The sequence below is a fragment of the Homarus americanus genome, unplaced genomic scaffold, assembly GCF_018991925.1.
Source record: "Homarus americanus isolate GMGI-L3 unplaced genomic scaffold, GMGI_Hamer_2.0 scaffold42700, whole genome shotgun sequence".
NCBI classification, from domain to species: Eukaryota; Metazoa; Arthropoda; class Malacostraca; order Decapoda; family Nephropidae; genus Homarus; species Homarus americanus.
In genome coordinates, this window is record NW_024722432.1 from 154,452 (window position 1) to 163,792 (window position 9,341).

Sequence of the window (9,341 nt, forward strand, 5' to 3'; positions counted from 1 at the left end):
CCCGAGGTGGTCACTCTGGGGTGTCTAAACTGCACAAGATCCCAATTACCTCGATTTAGATTACAAATAAGACAAACATTTAAACACAAATCGACTCCCTAAAACTGAGAACAAACATATAAATCACACACACACGTACAACATACAAATACGACATACAACATACACACGCCCCCAATATAATGTGTGGAGGAATGACCGGGTCGCCCACTGGGGTCTCCGACACTCACACACACACTGTCAGGATAACAGATGAATGTCACTTGTTAAACTAAACAAATGAAGCACACGCTAAACGCTGCTGCCTACCAGGGGAAATGTGGAACAGACAGGTTTGTGTGGGAGGGAGGGAGAGGTTGTGAAGGGATGTGGAAGGATGGAGGGGAGGGAGCACATGTAGGATATGGAGGAGAGGAAGGTGAGGGTGGGAGGGAGGTAGTGGAAGGAATGTGGAAGGAAGGAAGGAGAATATGGAATGGGGGGGGGTGATATGTGGAGGGTATGGAGGAGAGGAATAGATGGGAGGAGGGAGGATGTAGGATGGGTGTGGATGGATGGAGGATGGATGTGGAGGGAAGAGAGGAGGTGAGGGATTAGTGATATGGGTGGATGAAGTGCGAGACATAATTGGAGAGAGAGAGAGAGAGAGAGAGAGAGAGAGAGAGAGAGAGAGAGAGAGAGAGAGAGAGAGAGAGAGAGAGAGTGACTTGATCAGAAGGGTTAAGTCGAGGATGACATTAACCTTGGTACAGTTGGTCAGGGTACAGTTGACTTATGTAGGAGTCTTTCTCTTGGGGGCTGTACCGTACCGCCTCACCTTTGAATGGTGTGGTGGTGGCTACACCTGAGCCAATTACCTCTACCTGTGATTACCTGTCACCGCCACTAATATTATGGCCTCGGGGGCATATAGGTCACGTCCTTACCTTAACCTACACACACACACACACACATTCCAACTTTGCCTATCCCAACCTTACCAGAGATTAAGCAATTGTCTGTAATTCCTTTCAAATATTCATACAATTGTCAAAGTTTAGGCATAAGGAGATTGGTTACTTCTTTATTGTAGTGTTAGTATTAATTCCCACAGCCCCTCACAGTCCCTCACAGTCCCTCACAGCCCCTCACAGCCCCTCACAGCCCCTCACAGTCCCTCACAGCCCCTCACAGTCACTCTCACCCGACCCCTTCCTCAGTGTCTCCATGGTCCTCTTAATGGTGGTGGTCCTTCATTATCATTGTCATCATCATCATCATCATCATTATCACCATCCCTCAATTACTCACACACGGGAAAACAAACACCCTGAGATATACAAATATACAGAGACATACATGTACTCAAACACACACACTCTCTCTCTCTCTCTCTCTCTCTCTCTCTCTCTCTCTCTCTCTCTCTCTCACATTCCTATCTGTGTCACCACCCAACATTATGCAATACATCAACAACATCGCCCAGGCATCTCGCAAGCAATCACTTGAGCGGTTGCGTCAGCTTCCCTAACCAAAACACATCGACGCCAGTACACCAGCAACCCACCCACCCACCCACCCACCCACCCACCCGCCTGAGAACTGAATGATCGTATTAACAAAACGCATTTACACCCAATTCTTCCTTTCATCTTCATTTTTATATTATTTTTGTTTCGTTTTAGTTCATTTGTTTTATCTGAACATCTTTTGTAGGTAGCTCAGATTATGGTTATTATTATTATTGTTATTATTATTGTTGTTATTATTGTTGTTGTTATTATTGTTGTGGTTGTTGTTGTTGTTGTTAGACCATAGAACAATCCGCGGAAAAATTCAGTCCGCGACACCATCCATATCATGCCAGTCTTTGTGTGATGATTATGCTAATTATAACACATATTTCAGACCATGACACGACATTTATTATACCACATATTAATAATGGACGACTTTGACAGGACAATAATATGGTGAAAAGTAATGATAATGAGTTAACACTTATTTGTCAATTATGACCTTCAAATTACGTTGCATAATGACTGTGTTTTCCCATCTATTCCGTGGTGGCAGAGGAGTTTTATATTCTAAGTTCCGGGTGCCACATATTCTAAATTCTGGGTACCACATATTCTAAGTTCTGGGTGCTACATATTCTAAGTTCTGGGTGCTACATATTCTAAGTTCCGGGTGCCACATATTCTAAGTTCCGGGTGCCACATATTCTAAATTCTGGGTACCACGTATTCTAAGTTCTGGGTGCTACATAGTCTAAGTTCCGGGTGCTACATATTCTAAGTTCCGGGTGTCACAACATGGCTTCACAAGCGGGCGTTCATGTCTAACTAATCTATTAACATTCTTTTCATCAGTTTTCGAATCGGTGGACGAGGGGCACTATTATGATGTGGTATATCTCGACTTTAGCAAAGCCTTCGACAGAGTCCCCCACGAAAGACTAATTAGAAAGGTAGAAGCGCATGGCATCAAAGGTAATATCTTTAAATGGATTAGGGCGTGGTTACAGGACAGGAAACAGCAAGTGAGCATAAACGGCACTAAATCGCATTGGAGCAACGTCACTAGTGGAGTTCCCCAAGGCTCAGTACTTGGACCATTATTATTTATTATATACATAAACGACATTGATATCGGCATAGACAGCAACATAAGTAAATTTGCTGATGACACTAAAATAGGACGTGTAATTAAATCTGACGAGGACTTTGCAAATCTACAGGAAGATCTAAACAAATTTTTCGAATGGTCGGAAAAATGGCAGATGAAATTCAATGTGGACAAATGAAAAGTACTCAGTATAGGAGATGTAAACAGGGAAACCAGTTACCAGATGAACAACGATGCCATTGTGGAACCCGACTGCGAGAGAGATTTAGGAGTAATGATAAGTAGGAATCTTAAGCCAAGTAAACAATGTGTTTTTGCTCGTAACAAGGCTAATAAAGTACTTGGGTTCATACAAAGGAGTGTTAGTTACAAGACTAGCGAGGTCATCTTAAAATTATATCTAGCGCTTGTGAGACCTCACCTGGATTACGCAGTTCAGTTCTGGTCACCGTATTACAGAATGGATATAGAATCATTGGAAAGAATCCAGAGGAGAATGACAAGACTAATCCCGGGCATTAGGAACCTTGAATACAGAGACAGGTTAAAGCATCTTAATTTGCACTCCCTCGAGAGACGTAGAGTGAGGGGCGATATGATAGAGGTGTATAAATGGAAGTCAGGGTTAAACAAAGGGGACATTACGAAGGTACTCAAACTATCCAACCAGGAGCGAACTCGTAACAATGGTTTTAAATTAGACAAATTTAGATTTCGGCGTGAAATAGGTAAACACTGGTTTGGAAACAGAGTAGTGAATGAATGGAACAAGTTACCAAATATCATCATTAACTCGAATACGCTGGATAGCTTGAAACATAGGTTGGATGCTTATATGAGCAATAGGAGTTGGGTATAAACGGGACTGCCCAGTATGGGTCAATAGGCCCGCTGCAGTTTCCTCCATTCTTATGTTCTTATATTCTAAGTTCTGGCAGCCACACAAGAGCCATCTACTCCAAGTTTACAGTACCACAGGAGAGCCACATAGTCTGAGTGTGGCTTACATACCACATACATATCATGACTCTTGTAAATGAATTCCTTGCTAACTTGAATTTTTTACCACAATAATTAAACAACGTTGTCCCTACCCTTACTCTGCTGAAAATATACAGTTACATAATTGGGGAATGGGTCTCTTGATTAACAAATATTATACAAGTAACATAAGTGATACAAAATGATATATAATAACTAGGTGGGGAGAAGCTCAAACTACAGGGCATTTCAACATAGTGACAGTGCAAAAAGTAAGATTGACTGGGAGTGAATACACTGGTTGATTACAAGTTATTTATAAGTTTTACAATGGTTGGGACTGGGCTGTTCTTATAGCGATCAGTTCGTGCTCGTATGGGATGGATGCGGTTGTTGTGTCGAACAGCAATTCTCGGGCGAGGGATCTCAGGTGCAGATGAGGTCGTGGTGATGGTCATTGAGAGCCGAGAGGGTCAGTGTGTTGAGCGCTTCTTGATATGTGGAGTAGGAAGGGGAGAGAATAATCTTGCATGCCCTCTTTTGCACTTTTTCTAGGTGTTTACGTTGTGTGTGTGTGTGATAATAACATAACATTGACAGCTAGTGACAGAATTTATAAGATGAAATTCATATGACAGCAGAAATAATATTACAGCTACAGGTATAGGTCCAGGTACAATTACTAAACATAGACACACAAGTTTCAAAGTGATTAAAGTAATGGGAGGAGTTGCTGTTATGGGGGGGGTGAAGTCAAAGTTATTTTTCGTGTTGTAGGACACGTGTGTGTGTGTGTGGGGGTGCATTCGTGCGCTTGAGAAACAGTAATTATAGTGCCAATATTACTTAGTGACGCCAGTGCCTTTATATGATGTCTAGGTCTCTATATGGTGCCAGGGTCACTATTTAAAACACTGGGGTCACTTTCTATGTTACTTGTGTCACGCTTGTGTTACTGTGATCAGTCAAGAACTTCCCAGCACAGTGCCACAATTTCCCAGTACGATGCTAGAACTTCCTTGTATAGTGCCAATACTTCCCAGTAAATTTTGTGTGCCGGTATTTACCTGAAAAGCGCCAGTCCTTCCTAGTATGGAGAAAGTGCCACCTGTATTATCTGGCAGTGTGGGCGTACGCTAACACTTGTTGGGTCAGTAGCGTGGGTGGCTCAAACACCTGTCCGAGAGGGGAGAGGGAGGGGAGGGGAGTTACAAGGTTTGATAGGGGTGGGTAGAGTAAATGGGTGGAGTAGGTTAGTGGGTGGAAGATGAGTGATGGGGGAGTAGGCGGGTGATGCTGGTGGATGATGGGGGAGATGAGATAGGTGGGTGATAAGGGGTGAGGTAGGTGGGCGATAGGGAGGTGAGAAGATGGTGAGTTGGGGAGGGAAAAATTTGTGTGACAGGTAGATGTTTGAGAGGGGGTGGGGGAGGAAGGAACAGGTGAATGGAGAGGGGGCGTTGGAGAGGCAAGGTGAGGAGGGGAATGTAGAGGGAGGGAGGGTGAGAAAGAGGGTCGGGTGCAGACACACACACACACACACACACACACACACACACACACACACACACACACATACATACATACATACATAGCAAACTGCCTTCCCCCATCCCCATTCTTCCTATCCCCCTCTTCCTATCCCCCTCTTCCCCCATCCCACTCATAAATTCCCCCTAGATGACTAGAGAGAGTTGCTTATATGTGGGAATATAATTACTGTAAATCTCGCCTTCGTTGTAACTGTAACGTCGTAACAGTATCTGTAAGTTACGGCAACACTCGCTAATTACACCAGTATGCAAATGAGACCAAATTATTCATTAAGCCACACACACACACACACCCCCCCACCAAAAGGCCAAACAACAACAACAACAACAGTGCTAGTGAGAGAATGAATTAGGATGTGGTAGGGGGTGAGGGATTAGCTGGATTAGGGTATGGTAGGCTGGATATCCTGGGTTTATGGGGGAATTAGGGTGATTTTTTTTGCGGGGGGGTTGAATCGAGAGGGTTAAGGTGCGTAAAGCAAGTCAGAATGGTTTAGGGTGAGGTATTTTTTTGGGGGGATTAAGGGTGTTGTAGAGAGGTTAAGTGTGGTTAAGGTGAGTTGAGGTGAAAATTTTCTTGGATTAGTGTGAAGTGACTCATACTAGGGTGAGAGTCAGTATGGGTGGATGTTGGTAAGGTGAAGAAGAGTACTGCAGTAAATGTTGGTGGTTTAGACTGAACAGATTTGATATATTATTTGTTAAAACCACAGATTAAAACTAGGATACTACTACTACTACTACATCAACATCATCATCTCAACAATCATAAGTTATTATTATTATTATTATTATTATTATTATTATTATTATTATTAGTTCGTGTTTTTAATATTATTATTATTAGTTTTTATCAAGGAGGCTGAGAATACAAATACGTTCCTTAAATGTGAATAGATGATACGAGAGAGAGAGAGAGAGAGAGAGAGAGAGAGAGAGAGAGAGATCAATACCTGGCCCATAGTGTGCCTTAATAAACACACCAGGTGCAGATTGTCGCAAGTGAACACCAATAAAACTAGCCATAACATCTTTTATTATTTTCACCCGTCATCTGGCCACTACTTGCCAGAATTAACGGTGAAAATATCAGATAATGTTTACCGTGTGACGTTGAATTTGATCAAAGGTCACACGTAAACACTTAATTTGTTTAAGTTCTTTAACAGAGATGCAACCCTTGAAAAATGAGATATTTATGAATTAAATGTTCCCACACGGTGATTGAGAAAAGGTTGTGGTAGCAGGGAGGGATGCATCAGTGAGTTTGATGGATCCACCAATCAAACTACGGCTTCGGAATTTGACGTCATGGGATGCACTGACGTCATTACATTTAACGTCATGTCGCCTACGTAGAAGCCAATGGTAGCAGCAATAACTACGGCAGGAAACGCCCAAAGCTTCCGAGGTTATGCGCTTTATTTTCGTCCCTCTGATAGAATATTCTTCTGTATTATAGCGTAGAATGATGTAATAGAATATCCTAATGATAAAACACGAAGTGAATGGTGTAGCAGAGGCTATTTATGAATAGAACTGACGTAATGTATGTGTATGGAATGAGAAACATCACGTCGGAACTAAAGACACCTGCACACCCTGCCACCTGCACACCCTGCCACCTGCACACCCTGCCACTTGCACACCCTGCCACCTCCACACCATTGCCACCTGCACACCATTGCCACCTGCACACCATTGCCACCTGCACACCTGCCACCTACACACCATTGCCACCTGCATACCCTGCCACCTGCCACCTGCACACCCTGCACCTACACACCCCCACCTACACACCCTGCCACCTGCACGCCCTGCCACCTGCACGCCCCTGCCACCTGCACACCTGCACACCTGCCACCTGCACACCTGCCACCTGCCACCTGCCACCTGCACACCTGCTACCTACACACCCCACCACCTACACATCCATCCACCTACACACCTGCCACACCCCCACCTGCACCCTGCCACCTGCACGCCCTGCCACCTGCACGCCCTGCCCTGCCACCTGCACACCTGCCACCTGCACACCTGCCACCTGCCCCTGCCACCTGCACACCCTGCCACCTACACACACACCTGCCACCTACCCCTGCACCCCTGCCACCTACACACCCTGCCACCTGCACCCTGCCACCTACACACCCTGCCACCTACACACCCTGCCACCTACACACCCTGCCGCCTACACACCCTGCCACCTGCACACCCACACACACACCCACCTACACAACCTGCCACCTACACACCCTGCCACCTACACACCCTGCCACCTACGCACCTGCCACCACACATCCTGCCACCTACACACCCACCTACACACCTACCCACCTACACACTCTGCCACCTATATACCCTGCCACCTACACACCCACCACCTGCCACCTACGCGCCTACCACCACCACCTACACACCTGCCACCTACGCCCTGCCACCTACGCACCACGCACCCTACCACCTACACACCACCCTACACACCCTACACACACACCCTGCCACATATCCTGCCACCTATGCCACCTTGCCACCTACACCTGCCACCTACACACCCTGCCACCTACACACCCCTGCCACACACCCTGCCACCTACACCCTGCCACCTACACACACCCTGCCACCACACCTGCCACACACACACCTGCCACCTACACACCCTGCCACACACCTGCCACCTACACACCCTGCCACCTACACCCTGCCACCTACCACACCCCACCTACACCCTGCCACCTACATCCTGCCACCTGCATCACCACCTACACCCCACACCCCTACACCCCCACCACACCACCTACGCGCCCTGCCACCTACACACCCTTACACTACCACCTACACATCTTGCCACCTACACACCTGCCACCTATATACCCTGCCACCTATGCACCCACCTACGCGCACCTACACACCCTGCCACCTACATCCTGCCACATCCTACCACCTACACACCCTGCCACCTACCTGCCACCTATGCACCCTGCCACCTGCACACCTACGCGCCCTGCCACCTACGCACCTTGCCACCCACCCCCTGCACCCTGCCACCTACGCACACTGTAACCTACACACCCTGTCACCTACACACCCTGCCACCTGTGCACCCTACCACCTACAAACCCCGCCACTTATACACTGTGCCCCCACACATACAGGGATACTGTTGATAAAGGCTGATGAGAGTTAGGTAAGGGGAGAGGTTTGGGTGGGGATGTGGGAGGGGGAGGAGGATTGGACACATGTGCAGTGCATTCCACTCCACACCTGTACCAACAGATGTTTCCGGGCAGCCACCTAGTTAGTAGCGTGCGTGTTTTGCCTGCTATTGCTCTCTCTCTCTCTCTCTCTCACTCTCACTCTCTCCTTTCCTTCCTTCCTTCCTTCCTTCCTTCCTTTGGGGTAGGCGTGGAGGATACGTGGGGAGGCGTGGAGGGCGTGAGCGTACCATTCAAAGGCTGTGTATAATGTTGATGTATACTGTATAGATATATTAAACACACACATACACACATACACACTCACACACTCACACTCGTTTTCACTCACACTCACTTTCAAAGTTTAATATATTTCTCTCAATATTTCTCATACTTTCTCGCACATTTTCTCTCTCTCTCTCTCTTTCTCTTATTAACTTCATTTCTCACTCAGTCACTCATCTCACCCTCTCCTTATTTTTTGCTCATTCACCCTCTTTATTTTTCAACTCGTCTTGCTAGCCTGTTCTCATGTGTGTTTGTTCCCCTTTTCCACGCCCTTTTCTTCTCTCTCTCTCTCTCCCTCTCCCTCCTTCCTTCCTTCCTTCCTTCCTTCCTTCCTTCCTTCCTTCCTTCTACTTTCCCCTACCTTGTCCCTCCTTTCTCCCCCCTTCTCTCTCTCCTTCTCCCTCTCTCCTTTCCCCTCTACCTGCCCTCTCCCCACACAGCAGTTGCTAGGCGCACACACACACACACACACACACACACACACACACACACACACTGTATATATATTGCTGTTGTAATTATCATTCACCATAACATTTTAGGATTACTTTTATTTACAGTTTATTTTATTTTAATTTTGGCAATAGAAAATACATTTATATTCACATTTTTTAAACTATGTTTTTGTGTTCGGGAAATAATCTGATATTTTAGTTCACATTGATAGGAATTAATTCAGGTGACCCGGAAATGCGCTTGATATCAACGTAAATTG